The sequence below is a fragment of the Mesoplodon bidens genome (assembly GCF_964165515.1).
Source record: "Mesoplodon bidens genome assembly, chromosome: 9".
Lineage (NCBI taxonomy): Eukaryota > Metazoa > Chordata > Mammalia > Artiodactyla > Ziphiidae > Mesoplodon > Mesoplodon bidens.
Window position 1 is genome coordinate 46,604,360 of NC_138166.1, and position 14,478 is coordinate 46,618,837.

Here is a 14,478-nt window from a genome sequence, read left to right on the forward strand (position 1 = left end):
AGTTACAAGCCAAAGTATGCTAAGGATTGCTGGGAGCCACCAGAAACTAGGAAGAGGCAAGGAAGGAGTCTTTCCTAGAGGCTTCAGAGGGAACATGGCCCTGCCAACTGATTTCAGACTTCTAGCCTGCAGGACTGTGAGAGAGTAAGTTTCTGTTGTTTTCAGCCACTCAGTTTGTGATCATGTATCATGGCTGCCCTGGGAAACTAAAACACCCTCTATGAGTAAAGATGGCTGAGGTGCACCTCATGGAGCTTTGTATTCTAGAAGACCCTGCCTAGTTTCCCAGCTTCAAAACTCTCAAGGAGCTGTGTCTTGGTTTGCATGTGGGGCTCCTTGGGCACCAGGATCATGACCTCCTACAACAGTTCCACAGGCTGAACTGCTGTCCACAATGGTCCATGTGCAGTTGGCTGACGGAGTTGATGTCAGGTTGTAGAGCTCCTGTTGGGCTGTACTCAGTGAGTTCAGGCAGTGGTGAGGGGCAGCTGACATTATAGGGCTTGTCTTCTGGAAGGACTGTGGGCCCACCCACTCACTGTGCCTGAGCAGTCCTCCTCGGTCCTGGAAGAGGCCGTATCTGGATGGAGGTGATTAGCCTAGTGGAAGCTCTGGCTGCCCCAAGTCCAGCTGATCACCCCAAGGGTTGACAGGATTTTCACACTGGCTGGGAAGCTCAGCTCTCAGCCAGAAAGCCTCAGCAAGTACCTGTAGGGCAAAAGTTGCCTCCAGTGTTTAAACAAGCACTGTTGGCTCTGTTGGCTCTTATTTTCTTATTTCTGGCCTCTGAAGGAATCCTTTACTTCTCAACAGCTTTGCTATAGATTTTAAACATTTTAAATGTTTCATTTAGCATATTAACTTGTGCTGTACTAGAAGGTTTTCTTTGGACATTTAGTCTATCATTTGAGCCTAGCCACCGAGGGCTAGAATTTAGCTGTCCCTTGCAAAATGGCATTAGTGGTTAACCAAGAATCATATTCTACTGAAGAAATATAGGTATTGTAATCTGTTAGCTGTCCATGTTCATTCTTTAATTCAATAGTCATCTATATAGGTAAGCCAGTGTACTAGATATCGTCAGGAATCCAAAGACAATAGAATCAACTTAAGCCTAGCAGACTATCTATAAATCATATAAGTAACTGGTAACTTTGTTTATAGTTTACCCATGACATAATTCTGTATATTAATTTATTTAATTACAAATTTCAAAAAAATAAAAAGAATTTCCTTCCATTGTTGTTAAAGGAGAAACATCTAGATATGGCTATAGATTTGATTGATCATAATGTCTAAATTTGGGATTACTTATGAATTAATCTGCCAGTTACAAAGATATCTGTAACAGGGAATGCCCCTACTTTATATTTGTTTTTTATTGTTTTGAAAAGTTAAAAATTCCTTAATTTTTTATTCCTGGTACCACTACCACAACTTACAGGGCAATATAACTGATATAATGAAAAGAAAAAGAAAAAGCTACAACAGATAAAAGACCTCAGGAATGTACATCTAATTGACACTGCATTGCATTAATAAATAGCTGCATTTTTTGCAAACTGTGGCTATGACAGTCCTGAAAAAGAAGGGTTTCCTGTTAAGCTGTAGTACCTTTTCTAACTATGGGTCATCGTTCCTTCTGTGGCAGAATTTTACAGTTGTTCTAATGCTTTTGGAATGACTGTCTCAAAGTAACCTGCAGCTTTCTTGACAACTCCTTGCTCTCTCTCCTGCTAAGAACTGTAGCTCTTTTCTTCTGAGTTTTTAGAACCTTCTGCTACCATCCACCGCTTCTACCACCAGATCCATAACCACCACCATAGGGACTGCCCAAGCTTCTTCCACCAAAACTGTCCCCTTTATGGGTCCATAATTTGATTGCTGTTGTCCACTATAATTTCCAAAATCATTATAGTTCCCAACACCACCATAGTTACCTCCAAAACTTCCTCCTTCACTGTAACCATCATATCCTCCACCACTGCCTCCATATCCACCACCTTGGTTTCCATAGCCAGGTCTACCACCACCAGCCTCCTCTTCCACCAGTTTCCACCACAGCCAAAGTTACCTCCACCACCTCCAAAGTTTCCTCCACCACCCATAAAGTTGCCAGATCCACCTCCATGACCTCTTTGTGATCCAGCAGACTGCATTTCTTGTTTAGAAAGGGGCTTTTTTCACTTTACAATTATCCCCATTAATAGTGTGGTATTTCTGAACAACAATTTTATCAACTGTATCATGATCATCAAAAGTTACAAAAGCAAATCTTCTCTTTTTTCCACTCTGCCTGTCTTCCATAACTTCTATGGTTTCAATCCTGCCATACTTTTCAAAGTAGTCTCTCAAATTATATTCTTCTGTATCTTTTTTTTTTAACATCTTTATTGAAGTATAATTGCTTTACAATGTTGTGTTACTTTCTGAGGTATAACAAAGTGAATCAGCTATATGTATACATATATCCCCATATCTCCTCCCTCTTGCATCTCCCTCCCACCTTCCCTATCCCACCCCTCTAGGTGGTCACAAAGCACCGAGCTGATCTCCCTGTGCCATGCAGCTGCTTCCCTGTATCTTCTTTAATACCACCAACAAAAATTTTCTTCACTGTTAGATGGGCATCAACCTTTTTTGGTTGAGCACACATTGCTGCATCCACCTCTTCAACGCAAGAGTTAGTCACAAAACCAAAGCCTCTGGAACGTTTTGTTTGGGGGTCTCTCATCACCACATAATCTGTAAGTGTGCCCCATTTCTCAAAATGTTCTCTTAAGCTATCATCTGTAGTTTCAAAGCTCCGACCACCAATAAACAGTTTTCTCAACTATTCTGGTTCCTTTGGATCATGGTCCTGCATTTTGAGACTGGACTCACCTCTTCCAAATGGAGTTCAAGATCGCCTCTGCTTTAAGTGTAGTCAAGTAACTTAATTTCATGTAGGCAGCTTCCTTTTTTGCTTGTATGGAATGTAGGTGTTGGCTCTTGTATTCTTTTTGAATGTTATTTCAAAAGCTATTTCTGCGTACCATCTGGTACACCATTATTCAGCTTCTTTAACAATAAATAGCAAAGTTGTCACTAACCTACAGAAATGAGGGCTGTTGCAACTCTGTTTTCCTGAACTTGAGGCACCAACTTGATTAGAGAAGGGAAACTAAAGACTCCACTTTTCTCCCCTACTAGCCCTCATCACAGCTGATCAAAGTCCTTTCTCCTGTACAATCTACCAATGGGGGAGGGGTACTGGTTTGCATGACATTGTACAGTGAGTGATTGAGAGGTCAGTCTCTGAAATTCAAGTCCTGGCTTTGAAACATCCTAGTTGTGTTACTGTGGTAGGCTCTAACTTCAAGCCTGGGTTTTCCTCATGTATAAAACTGGGTGCAGTAGCATGTTTTGCAGGATTAGAGTAAATATTAAATAGGATAATGTATGAAAAGTGATTACATATATTATCTGGCATTAGTTCAGTGTTAAATAAATGTTGATATGAAGCTATGACACATGTGGTCCAGTCTTACAGCAGTATAGCAGTCAAAGCCTGGAAGCTGAAAAAAATCTAATATGCTCAGTCTCCTTACTTATACTTAACCAACCCTCTGAAGAGGACACATAGCCTTTAGCAACACTTCTTAAACCCTCTTTGCTTTCACACCTACTCAGTCAGTTATTTGATTCACCTTAAACTCCTGCCCCATAGACAAAGAGCCTCTCCTCCTTTCAGTCCTCCCTCTACTCTCAATTTTGTATCACCTAATAGCAAGGAAAGACACTTCTCTGGGGAGATCTGAAGAAGAAGATGAGTGGGCAAAATAAAAATTCTCTTAGTGGTTGTTAACCACTGTTTGTTTGATGGTGATAAAATGGCCAACATACCAATATACAAAAACTGCTTTCTCCCATCACATTTTATCAATTCTGATGTCCTTTTAAAAATTATCATTCATTCACACATTATTGTAAGGTTCTGCAGCAAGAAAACTGAATCACTGACCAATCAGATTCAAAGGACTCATAGTTTTTATGGTCAGGGGAGCAGGTAATTTTGGAGTAAGATGCTCCAAACACTGAGTGATAATAAGAAAACGATAATACCATTTAAAGTATGATGTACATTTGTATTACACTTAACAACTTTATGAGTGTTTTCACATAAGTTATTTAATCTGATTCCCCACAAAAATCTTGTGAGGTTGGCAGACTGAAGATAATTGTCTCCTTTTTAATAAATGCAGAGACTGTAACATAGGAGACTGACATGGGAGGTGCTGCAGTGAGTGGCTTCAGACAGTCAGAGAGTCAGATGAGAGCCCTGGTCATCCAGGAGGGAGGCCAATGAGGGGTACAGGAAGGGAGGGCCCCTCTTAGCCCTGCCATGGACCCTGAGGAACAGAGCATCCCATTTGGTACTGATGCCTTAGCTTGTTGATTCTTGCCGTATATCCTTCCAGGCATTTTGTGGCTATCTTATGATGTTGGCACCATAATGGAATTTTATCTGCAAAACACGTTAGCCTAAGAGAAAATTCTATTAACACTTGCCTTTCCTTTCTTCTACTCTGATATTAAAAAAAAAAGGAGTTAAAGAAAAATTATGGTTTTTTTTAAGAAACAGGAAAGATTTTCTTAGGTTGATTTTTAATAACTAAGGATTGTTAAACATGTCTGTTGTGGCTTTTAGAGCACAAGGTACCGCAGTCAAGTAAGACCTTTTATCCCCCAGTAGAGAGAAATGGTACATTTTATTCAATACATTAAATTATGTAGACATTAGCCACAACATGTTGATTCAGCTTCACAGGAAATGAAAATCAATACCATCTGTGTGGATAGCGGCTCTACATTACCACAGCACACACTGTAATGTGTTCATTGCGTCTCAGCTCCGAAACCTCACTTCATTTAGAATGACATTATTGTAAGATTTTTAAAAGTCACTTTAATATGCATATAAAAATCCAAATCAAGAAGTCAACAGATTTTGAATCCAGATTTTAGGAGCAATATTCTCCAGCTGCTTTGAATTTGCCTAGCATTTGATAAATTTTGAAACTGTCATGAGATACAGGTCTTCAAGGGCTGTGAGATATGGCCCAAGTGCCTAGCATCAAGCCTAGTACACAGCAGGTGCTCAAAAAATGTTTGTTGAATTAATGAATCAGCACAAGATGCACTACCAATTTCATAACATATTCTTGGGGGACTTCCCTGATGGGGAAGAATCTGCAGTGGTTAAGAATCTGCCTGCCAATACAGGGGACACAGGTTTGATCCTTGGTCCAGGAAGATCCCATGTGCCACGGAGCAACTCAGCCTGTGTGCCACAACTACTGAAGCCCGTGTGCCTAGAGCCTGTGCTCTGCAACAAGAGAAGCCACCCAGTGAGAAGCCCGTGCACTGCAATGAAGAGTAGCCCTAGCTCGCTGCAATTAGAGAAAGCCCGTGTGTAGCAACGAAGACCCAAGGCAGCCAAAAAAATAAATAACTAACATAATCTTGGGAAAAAAGAAACCTTAAAGTAAATGTACCCATTGACTGCAAGATGTACAATGATTTAATTTTTAAAATATATATATATATTTATTTATTTATTTGGTTGCCCCGGGTCTTAGTTGTGGCAGGCGGGCTCCTTACTTGCGGTTCCAGGGCTCTTTAGTTGTGGCTCACCAGCTCCTTAGTTGTGGCATGTGAACTCTTAGTTGAGGCATGCGTGTGGGATCTAGTTCCCCGACCAGGGATCAAACCCAGGCCCCCTGCATTGGGAGCATAGAGTCTTATCCACTGCATCACCAGGGATGATTTTTAAAATGTGAAAAAAACTGTGATTAAGAATCTAGGGAGGGACTTCTCTGGTAGTCCAGTGGTAAAGAATCCGCCTTCCAATGCAGCGGACACAGGTTCGCTCCCTGATCGGGGAACTAAGATCCCACATGCCGCAGGGCAACTAAGCCGACATGACACAACTACTGAGCCTGTGCGCCTCAACTAGAGAGGCTGCATGATGCAAACTACAGAGCCCATGTGCTCTGGAGCCCACATGCCACAACTAAAGAGAGAAAACCCGCATGCCACAAGTAGAGAGAAGCCCGTGCGCTGCAACAAAAGACCCAGCATGCTGCAACAAATATCCTGCGCGCCGTAACTAAGATGCAACGCAGCCAAAAATAGTAAAATAAATAAATAATAAAATAAATAAATATTAAATGTATGTTTAAAAAAAAAGAATCTAGGGAAAGCAGTAGTTGTTCTAGGAGAGGCAAGTATAAATGCATTGGAAGTCTGAAGGACAAAGAGTTTAATTTCAGACAGAGGGACCAGATAATTTTTTTACTATAACTATCTGGAGGCACTGTTAGGATGGGCCCTTTTTTGAGAACTCCAGAATTCCTGAGTAGGAGTGGCTTGGAGGAAACAATCTGGTTGGGAAGAGGATGACTGAGCAGCTAAGGGACTTGTCCTAAAAATGCATTTGTTTAGCGAGCATGCTGATTTTTTTAGATTGTATGTTTATTATCTGGAAGGCCTGGATTGGACTGGAGGTGAGGAGGGGTTGATGGTGAGTATGTAGAATTTAAAAATTTTCCATTTTAGGCATATAGGAATTTATGTCTAGATCTGTATCTTTATCTGTCTACTCTCTGTCTACTTGTCCATCTCTCTTTTGCTTTCTTTTAGTGAAAGCAATAGACTCAAGTTATCTGTCTTTATTGAAAATAATCAATGTTTATATTTATTCTATACTATTATACTTCATCATCCTCTTCCATATTCAGGGAATTTCCTGAGTGAGCATCTTTGTCTTCTCCATCTCCATACACACAGCATTAGTTAGCACAGAGCCTGGTTTTCAGTAGGTGTGAAATAAAGTTATTTATTGAAAGGAATGCCCTTGAAAAGCATAGATGGTATGGTTAATTCTTTTCAGCATGATCACATATCAGGTCATCTTTCATTTTGTAGACAGAATGATGAAGCAAGATTAGAGGCCCAACTTAGAGTCATAAATAAAAGTCAGAAGAAAACCTGAGCTAGAATCCAGAGGATTCAAGTCCCAGTAGTATATTTTGCATCATATTCTCCAAGTTCCAGCAAAAATCACATGGATGTTCCTTGCATATGAATATGTCCTTTGTGGGAATTGGGACCGTTTTATTATTCTGTCAAAACTTTAGAAGTCAGACATGCACTTTAAATTGATCTTGGGGGGTAGGTTTTGACCTCTCTTGTTACTACTGTCACATGCATGTGCAAGACGGCTGATGGGAGAGGATGTGTACTTGCCTCCATGTAATTACATGCTGCGGAGCCTCATCATTTCTGGTTCTTTAATCCAAATTTCTTAACCAACTCCTTTCAAATTGGATCTTTAGTACAGCCATTCTAATTCTATAGCTTCAAAGTCACTTTAAAAAAATTTATTTATTTATTTTTGCTGTGTTGTGTCTTCGTTTCTGTGCGAGGGCTTTCTCTAGTTGTGGCAAGCGGGGGCCACTCTTCATTGCGGTGCGCAGGCCTCTCACTATCGCGGCCTCTCCTGTTGCGGAGCACAGGTTCCAGACGCGCAGGCTCAGTAGTTGTGGCTCACAGGCCTAGTTGCTCCGCGGCATGTGGGATACTCCCAGACCAGGGCTCGAACCCGTGTCCCCTGCATTAGCAGGCAGATTCTCAACCACTGTGCCACCAGGGAAGCCCAACAAAGTCATTTTTAAGCTATTTGAACTTAAAATATTTGGAAAAAAAATCTGAACAATTTCTGAAAGCACAAAGCAGGTATTTTCTTCAAACTCAAGTAACTGAAATAACTGAAGAGATTTAGTTCAAATTGCAAATAAATTCACCTTTGGATTGAGATGAGGCAAGAGAAATATCAGACCCAAAGGTCAAAAGGAACATTTTGGAGTAAGTTATAAACAGAAAATAGGGATTTAGAATGGAAAAGATGAACTCAACAATAAGATGGGGTCATGACACCTTGGTAAGTATTTTTTTATTATTTTTTAAAACTCACTGTGCTAACCCAGGACTTTATTTTCACTGACTCTAACTAAGAATATTTTAGTGATTCTGTGTGTGTGTGTGTGTGTGTGTTTAAAGGACCAGGGAATGATACTCTGTACTTCGTTATGTCTTGGTTCAGAGAAATTTAAAGCATATAGAAATCTTGGGCTAGATCTCTTCTCCATTCCCTGACTCTCCCTAGAACACTTATGCCAAAAGTTACCATTCTCTGTGGTATCAGATTCTCAGGGAGAAGTAACTGTTTAGAGGAATTCATTTTCCAAATGCCCAAATTTCACCAGATTCAAATAGTGCTGATGTAAATAAATAAAAATTGTAAACTTGAAAAGTGGATAAGATGATTAGATGTGCCTGTCGATAGGTAATTAGCACAAGCACATTTGTGATTTATTGGAAAGTTCAAGGGCAACTGGAATGACTTCTGTTATTCTGCAGTTGCATGTTGGAGTTAAATCCTGTGTTTTCTGGAGCTGAAAAAGTCTGTAGTATGATATTCATCATCTTTTTAAATGTGTTTGTTGAGTGGGAGGTCTCTAATTAGGAATCTGCTCTCATTCCAGTTGATGCTGGGTTAAAATGTACTTTTTCACCAGCTACTTAAAAAGAGTTCCTAATCCAGCAGCTCCACTCCTGGCTATTTATCCAAAAAACAAAAACAAAAACAAAAACACTAATTCAAAAAGATATATGCACTCCTGTGCAGCATTATTTACAATAGCCAAGATATGGAAGAAAACTAAGTGCCCATCAATAGATGAATGGGTAAAGACGATGTGGTATACATAGATATACACACACACACACATACACAAAATGGAATATTACTCAGCCATAGAAAGAAAAGAGATCTTGCCATTTGTGACAAAGTGGATGGACCTAGAGGGAATTATGTGAAGTGAGGTAAGTCAGACAGAGAAAGAAAAATACTGTATGATTTCACTTATATGTGGAACCTAAAAGACAAAACAAATGAACAAATATAACCAAACAGAAACAGAGTCATAGATACAGAGAACAAACAGGCAGTTGCCAGAGGGGAGGGGAGTAGGAAGAGGAGAGAAATAGGTGAGGGAGATTAAGAGGTACAAACTTCCAGTTACAAAATAAATGAGTCATAGGGATGAAGTGTACATTGTGGGAAACACAGTTAACAGTTATGTAGTGTATTTGTATAGTGACAGATGGTGACTAGACTTATAATGGTGATCATTTTGAAATGTATAGAAATATTGAATCACTATGTTGTGTACCAGGAACTAACAATGTGTTGTAGGTCAAGTATGCCTCAAAAACAAACAAACAAACTCACAGAAAAAGAGATCAGATTTGTGGTTACCAGAGGGGTTGGGGGGAGAGGTAACTGGATGAAGGTAGTCAAAAAGTACAAACTTCCAGTTATAAGATAAATAAGTACTAGGGATATAATGTACAACATGATAAATATAATTAATACTGCTGCGTGTTATTTATGAAAGTTGTAAAGAGAGTAAATCTTAAGAGTTCTCATCACAAGGAAAAATTTTTCTATTTCTTTAATTTTGTATCTATATGAAATGATGGATTTCACTAAACTGTGGTAATCATTTCATGATGTCTGTAAGTCAAATCATTATGCTGTACATCTTAAACTTATATAGTGTTGTATATTATATCTCAGTAAGACTGGAAGAAAAAGAAAAAAGGAAAAAGGAAAAGTTCCTAAAGCCAGTCATCAGTGTAAAAAAAGATTTAGGAGAATATCAAAAAATATTTGTTGACTGACAACGGAGAGGGTTGAGTCGGAACATATAATAAGTTTACCATTCTTCCAACTCAAAAAGTCTACACCCTATCAGGTTTATACTTTATCTATCCTCAGTGGGAGTGGGGTGGCTCTTCTCACTTTGCAGTGATTTGTCACTCTGCCTAACTAACTGGTCAGTCTCTTGTCCTGATTTTCCCACAATTGCACTGTAGCTTCTAGCAATACCAGGTGTCTCACTTTTCTGCAACCTGTCTCCACGCCTGTACCCTTGCTGTTCTTACTCTGTCTGAAGTGTCCTACTCACTAATCTCAGCTTTGAGTCAGAACTCAAATGCTACTGCCTGGATAACGGGACATTCTCCTCTCACTCCCAGCACATGCAGGTAAGGTAATCTTCTGATTGTATTTGCTGGCTGGTTTGCATGTCTGATTCCTCAGTAGACTGAAATATTCTTGGGGGCAGGTGCTTTGTGTGTCTGCATTTTTGTAACCCTGAAACCTGGCATAGTGCTTTCACACATGGTATGTGCCCTTGAAATATTTACTGAGTGAATGAGTATATTCCTTGGTGTAAAAATCATAAACATAACTTTATACTGCCCATATATCTTATAAGATTTCTCATGTCTATCTCTTTCAGGTATAATTTTCTTTATATAAGTGATGCATGCCTAAAAACATATTTTTAATTTTGTGAATTTATTTATTTATTTATTTATTTATTTTTCCTTTTTTTTTTTTTAAAAATTAGTTTCTGCTTTATAACAAAGTGAATCAGTCATACATATACATCTGTTCCCACATCCCTTCCCTCTTGCGTCTCCCTCCCTCCCACCCTCCCTATCCCACCCCTAATTTTGTGAATTTAATAAAATTCTAGATCCATGCTGCATTGTCCTATAAGGGAGTTGCTAGCCACATGTGGCTATTTAAATTTAAATCAGTGAAAATTAAATAAAATTTAAAAATTCAGTTCCTCAGTAGCAGCACCAGCCACATTTTAAGTGTTCAATAGCCACATGTGGCTTGTAGCCATTGTATTAAAAAACACAGACAGAGAACATTTCCATCACTGCAAAAAACTGTATTGAGGGCTTCCCTGGTGGCGCAGTGGTTGAGAGTCCACCTCCCGATGCAGGGGACACGGGTTCATGCCCCGGTATGGGAAGATCCCCCATGCCGCGGAGCACCTGGGCCCGTGAGCCATGGCCGCTGAGCCTGCGCGTCCGGAGCCTGTGCTCTGCAACGGGAGAGGCCACAACAGTGAGAGGCCCGCGTACCAAAAAAACAAAACAAAACAAAAACTGTATTGAACAGTGCTACCTTAGAGAAACCGGTTATCTTTGGTAATGTTTCAAATTCTTCTGTGAAGTAAATAATCATATTCAAACTAATTACCTTTGAACATCTGAATGCTAATATAGTCAGGTTTTAAAACACTAGTCTTAGATATGTTACATTCTCTGGTACAGACAAACCTTTTACAAATATTTTAAATAGTCTATATTTAAATGTAAAAAGTGTTCAGAAAAATAAAATATTGAGACTAGTGAGTCACATGATGACCTAGGTGCACCATTTTCTTACTTCTCCCTCCTGAGACACCAATAAAACTACAGCAAAAAAATGTTTTAAGTGCTCTCACTCCACAACATGAAGAGAGTAAGACAAGGATCATCAGTGGACAAGGGGATTCAAGAGGTTTATGAAATATAGAAAGTTGATGAAGCATATTGGAGAAAGTGGCAGCCTATACTATATCTGGAGTGGTATAAGTCACCACACTTGGAAACATTTGATGCAGAGGAGGTCAGGAAAGAGTTGTGCAGCAAAACAGGAAGATTTGTTAAAAGTCTGTCAGTTGGAGAGAACCTACAGCCTGGCACAATAAAGGAAAAGTTACCTATATCTGTCTCATTGAGGCATTTTAAGACATCAGGGGTAAAGAGAGTACGGAGAGAGAAAAAAAGAGGCACCTACAAAATAACTGCCTGGCAAGAAGCTTCTCATCAACAGCACTGGGTATTGGAAGATAATGGAGCAAGGCTCTCAAGGTTTTTTAACCATTAGGTAGGAGGATAGAATACATTTTCAGACATGTTCCATACATCTTTTCTTAGGAAGTTACTAGAGGGTATTCTCCACCAAAACAAGAGTAATGAGTAAGGCATATGCTCCTTTGGTGGACTGGACTATTGCTTCCTATTGTTCACATCTCCCCTGTCACTGACGTATACATTCATGTCTACATTTCCCTACTCCTTTGATGTTGGGGTTGCCCATATGATTTGCTTTGGCTAGTAGGACACCGGTAGATGCCGCAAGAGCAGAGGCTTTCAGTGTGCTTATTTGGCATGTCTTGGTCTTTCTCTTTCTTCTTCCATCTACCATGAGAAAAGCGTGCCCCAAATAGCTGCTGGTACCACATGAAAGACACATGGCGCAGTCTTGAATTCAACCCACATTCTGAAGCAGAGTGAGAACAGTAAATGTTTGTTGTTGCCACTGAGATGTCAGGGCTGCTTGTCAGGCAGCATTATGGTTACAAAGCATTTTTGTAGTAATAATTATTAAGAAGCTTTCAGGAACAATTAATCCAATTTGAGAGTACTGACATTCCTCCTCTAGAATGGTAACTGTGCAGCAGACCTGAAAGCAACTGGTCCAGTTGGGAATATGAGGATTAATGGCTCTGGGAGGGAGTTCTTCAAGAAATAAGAATCAACAGAACAGAAGGTATGACTGAGACCTTGGGAATATAGTTAAGGCAAATGGAAGAGCACAAAAATGGGAAATCCATTCCAACTGAATTGCAGGAGCACAGCAGTCATGATATTGGACTCTTTAGAAAAGGGGTCTTGATCCTATCAGATTATTAGTTCTGTAGTGAACACTATTTATATAGATGTAATTAAGTAAGCTCCATTTATAGTTCCCCCCCCATGGGTATACACGTATATCCAAACTCCTCAGGTTGTGAACATTAAATGTGTACAGCTTTTTGTATGTCAATCATACCTCAATAAAGTGGTTCCCCCCCAAAAAAAAAAGAAAAAAGAAAAGAAAAATGAGTAAAAGAAAAAACAAAGCAGAGGAAAGAAAAGGAAACAAATCAGACAAAAAGCCAAAGAGGGAAAAAACTAACTCTGGTAAAAGTCCCTCAGGTCATCAAAAACCAACTTTCTGAGCTAGAAGGACCAGAAACCTAGGCCCAGCCAGGGATTTGTATAGGTGCTTGGGATTCCATTAAAATGGCTCTTTATGAGGTAATAGCAAGAAATGAATCTATGAAAGCTAGAGATAAAACACAGTGGTTTTCTCACTTTTTGGTCTCAAGACTCTTTTATTCTTTTTTTTTTTAAAAAGGGACACCTGAAGTGCTTTCTTTTTATGTGGGTTATAGCAATTGGTATTTACCCTTAAGAGAAATTAAAACCTATAGGATGCTTCAGTGGACTTTTCATTTCTAGTTTGAAAACCTATTATAATTTTTGGTTTTTAAAGAGCTCATTAAAGTCTACACTTAAAACATTAATTCTTTTGTCCTTAAACTCTGAATGATTGGTCTCAACGGACGACTTAGCTGGCATCATGATACTATATGAAACTGTTCCATTGTGTAAGACACAATAAGGTATATCATTAAAATCTGTAAAGTTAAGGGGAAGATAGCTTTCAGCATAATTTTATTTCTTATTTACAGCTTTGCCCAGTTTCTTTGCAGTAGATTCCTTTTCCATGAGCCCAGATAGCCTGCTAAGTACATTCCTGTATCTTTATTTATTTTTTATTTTTTCAATAGGTTTGTGGGGTTTTTTTTTAAACATCTTTATTGGAGTATAATTGCTTTACAATGGTGTGTTAGTTTCTGCTTTATAACAAAGTGAATCAGCTATACATATACATATATCCCCATATCTCCTCCCTCTTGAGTCTCCCTCTCACCCTCCCTATCCCACCCCTCTAGGTGGTCACAAAGCACTAAGCTGATCTCCCTGTGCTATGTGGCTGCTTCCCACTAGCTATCTATTTTACATTTGGTGGTATATATATAAGTCCATGCCACTCTCTCACTTCGTCCCCATCTTACCCTTCCCCCTCCCCGTGTCCTCAAGTCTATTCTCTACATCTGCGCCTTTATTCCTGTCCTGCTTCTAGGTTCTTCATAACCATTTTTTTTTCAGATTCCATATATATGTGTTAGCATATGGTATTTGTTTTTCTTTTTCTGACTTACTTCACATTCCTGTATCTTTAAAGGCAGAGGTTGCAGCTGTGGGGCAAGAAAGCAGCAAGTTGTCTCCTCTTCCTTTTTAAGCCCAACAATTCATCGTGCTCGTGTCTGACTTATTCAGCATGGGTAGGAGAATCTGGGTGCTGGGCATGGCTCCAGTATCTCAGAGGAGGGAACTGAGAAGTCCCTTTATTTATTCCTTCACTAATGCTCTTCCTTTCTTCATGTAGATCTGAGTTTCTGACCTAATCATTTTCCTTCTCTCTGAAGAATATTTTTTAACATTTCGTGCCAGGCAGATCTATGGATGACAAATTCCTTCAATTTTTGCCTGTGAAAATCTTTATTTTTCCTTTATTTTGAAGGATAATTTTACTGGATACAGAATTCTAGGTTGGTGGTTTTGTTCTTTTCTGCATGCATGGTTTCTGAAGGAAGGTCTGATGTCATTCTTATCCTTGTTCCTTTATAG

At 39.3% G+C, this 14,478-nt stretch overlaps 1 long non-coding RNA gene and 1 pseudogene across 2 annotated transcripts in view; both read right to left on the reverse strand.

The window, feature by feature from the left end:
• The window catches only part of LOC308622455, a 217,659-nt gene that overhangs the window by 42,270 nt on the left and 160,911 nt on the right, over positions 1-14,478 (reverse strand). The gene's annotated exons all lie outside the window — the stretch shown is intronic.
• LOC308622663 (heterogeneous nuclear ribonucleoprotein A3-like) lies at positions 1,768-2,879 on the reverse strand (annotated as a pseudogene). Its single transcript has 2 exons — positions 2,584-2,879; positions 1,768-2,372 (listed from the first exon to the last, which is right to left on the reverse strand). The product of its transcript is annotated as a heterogeneous nuclear ribonucleoprotein A3-like (transcript).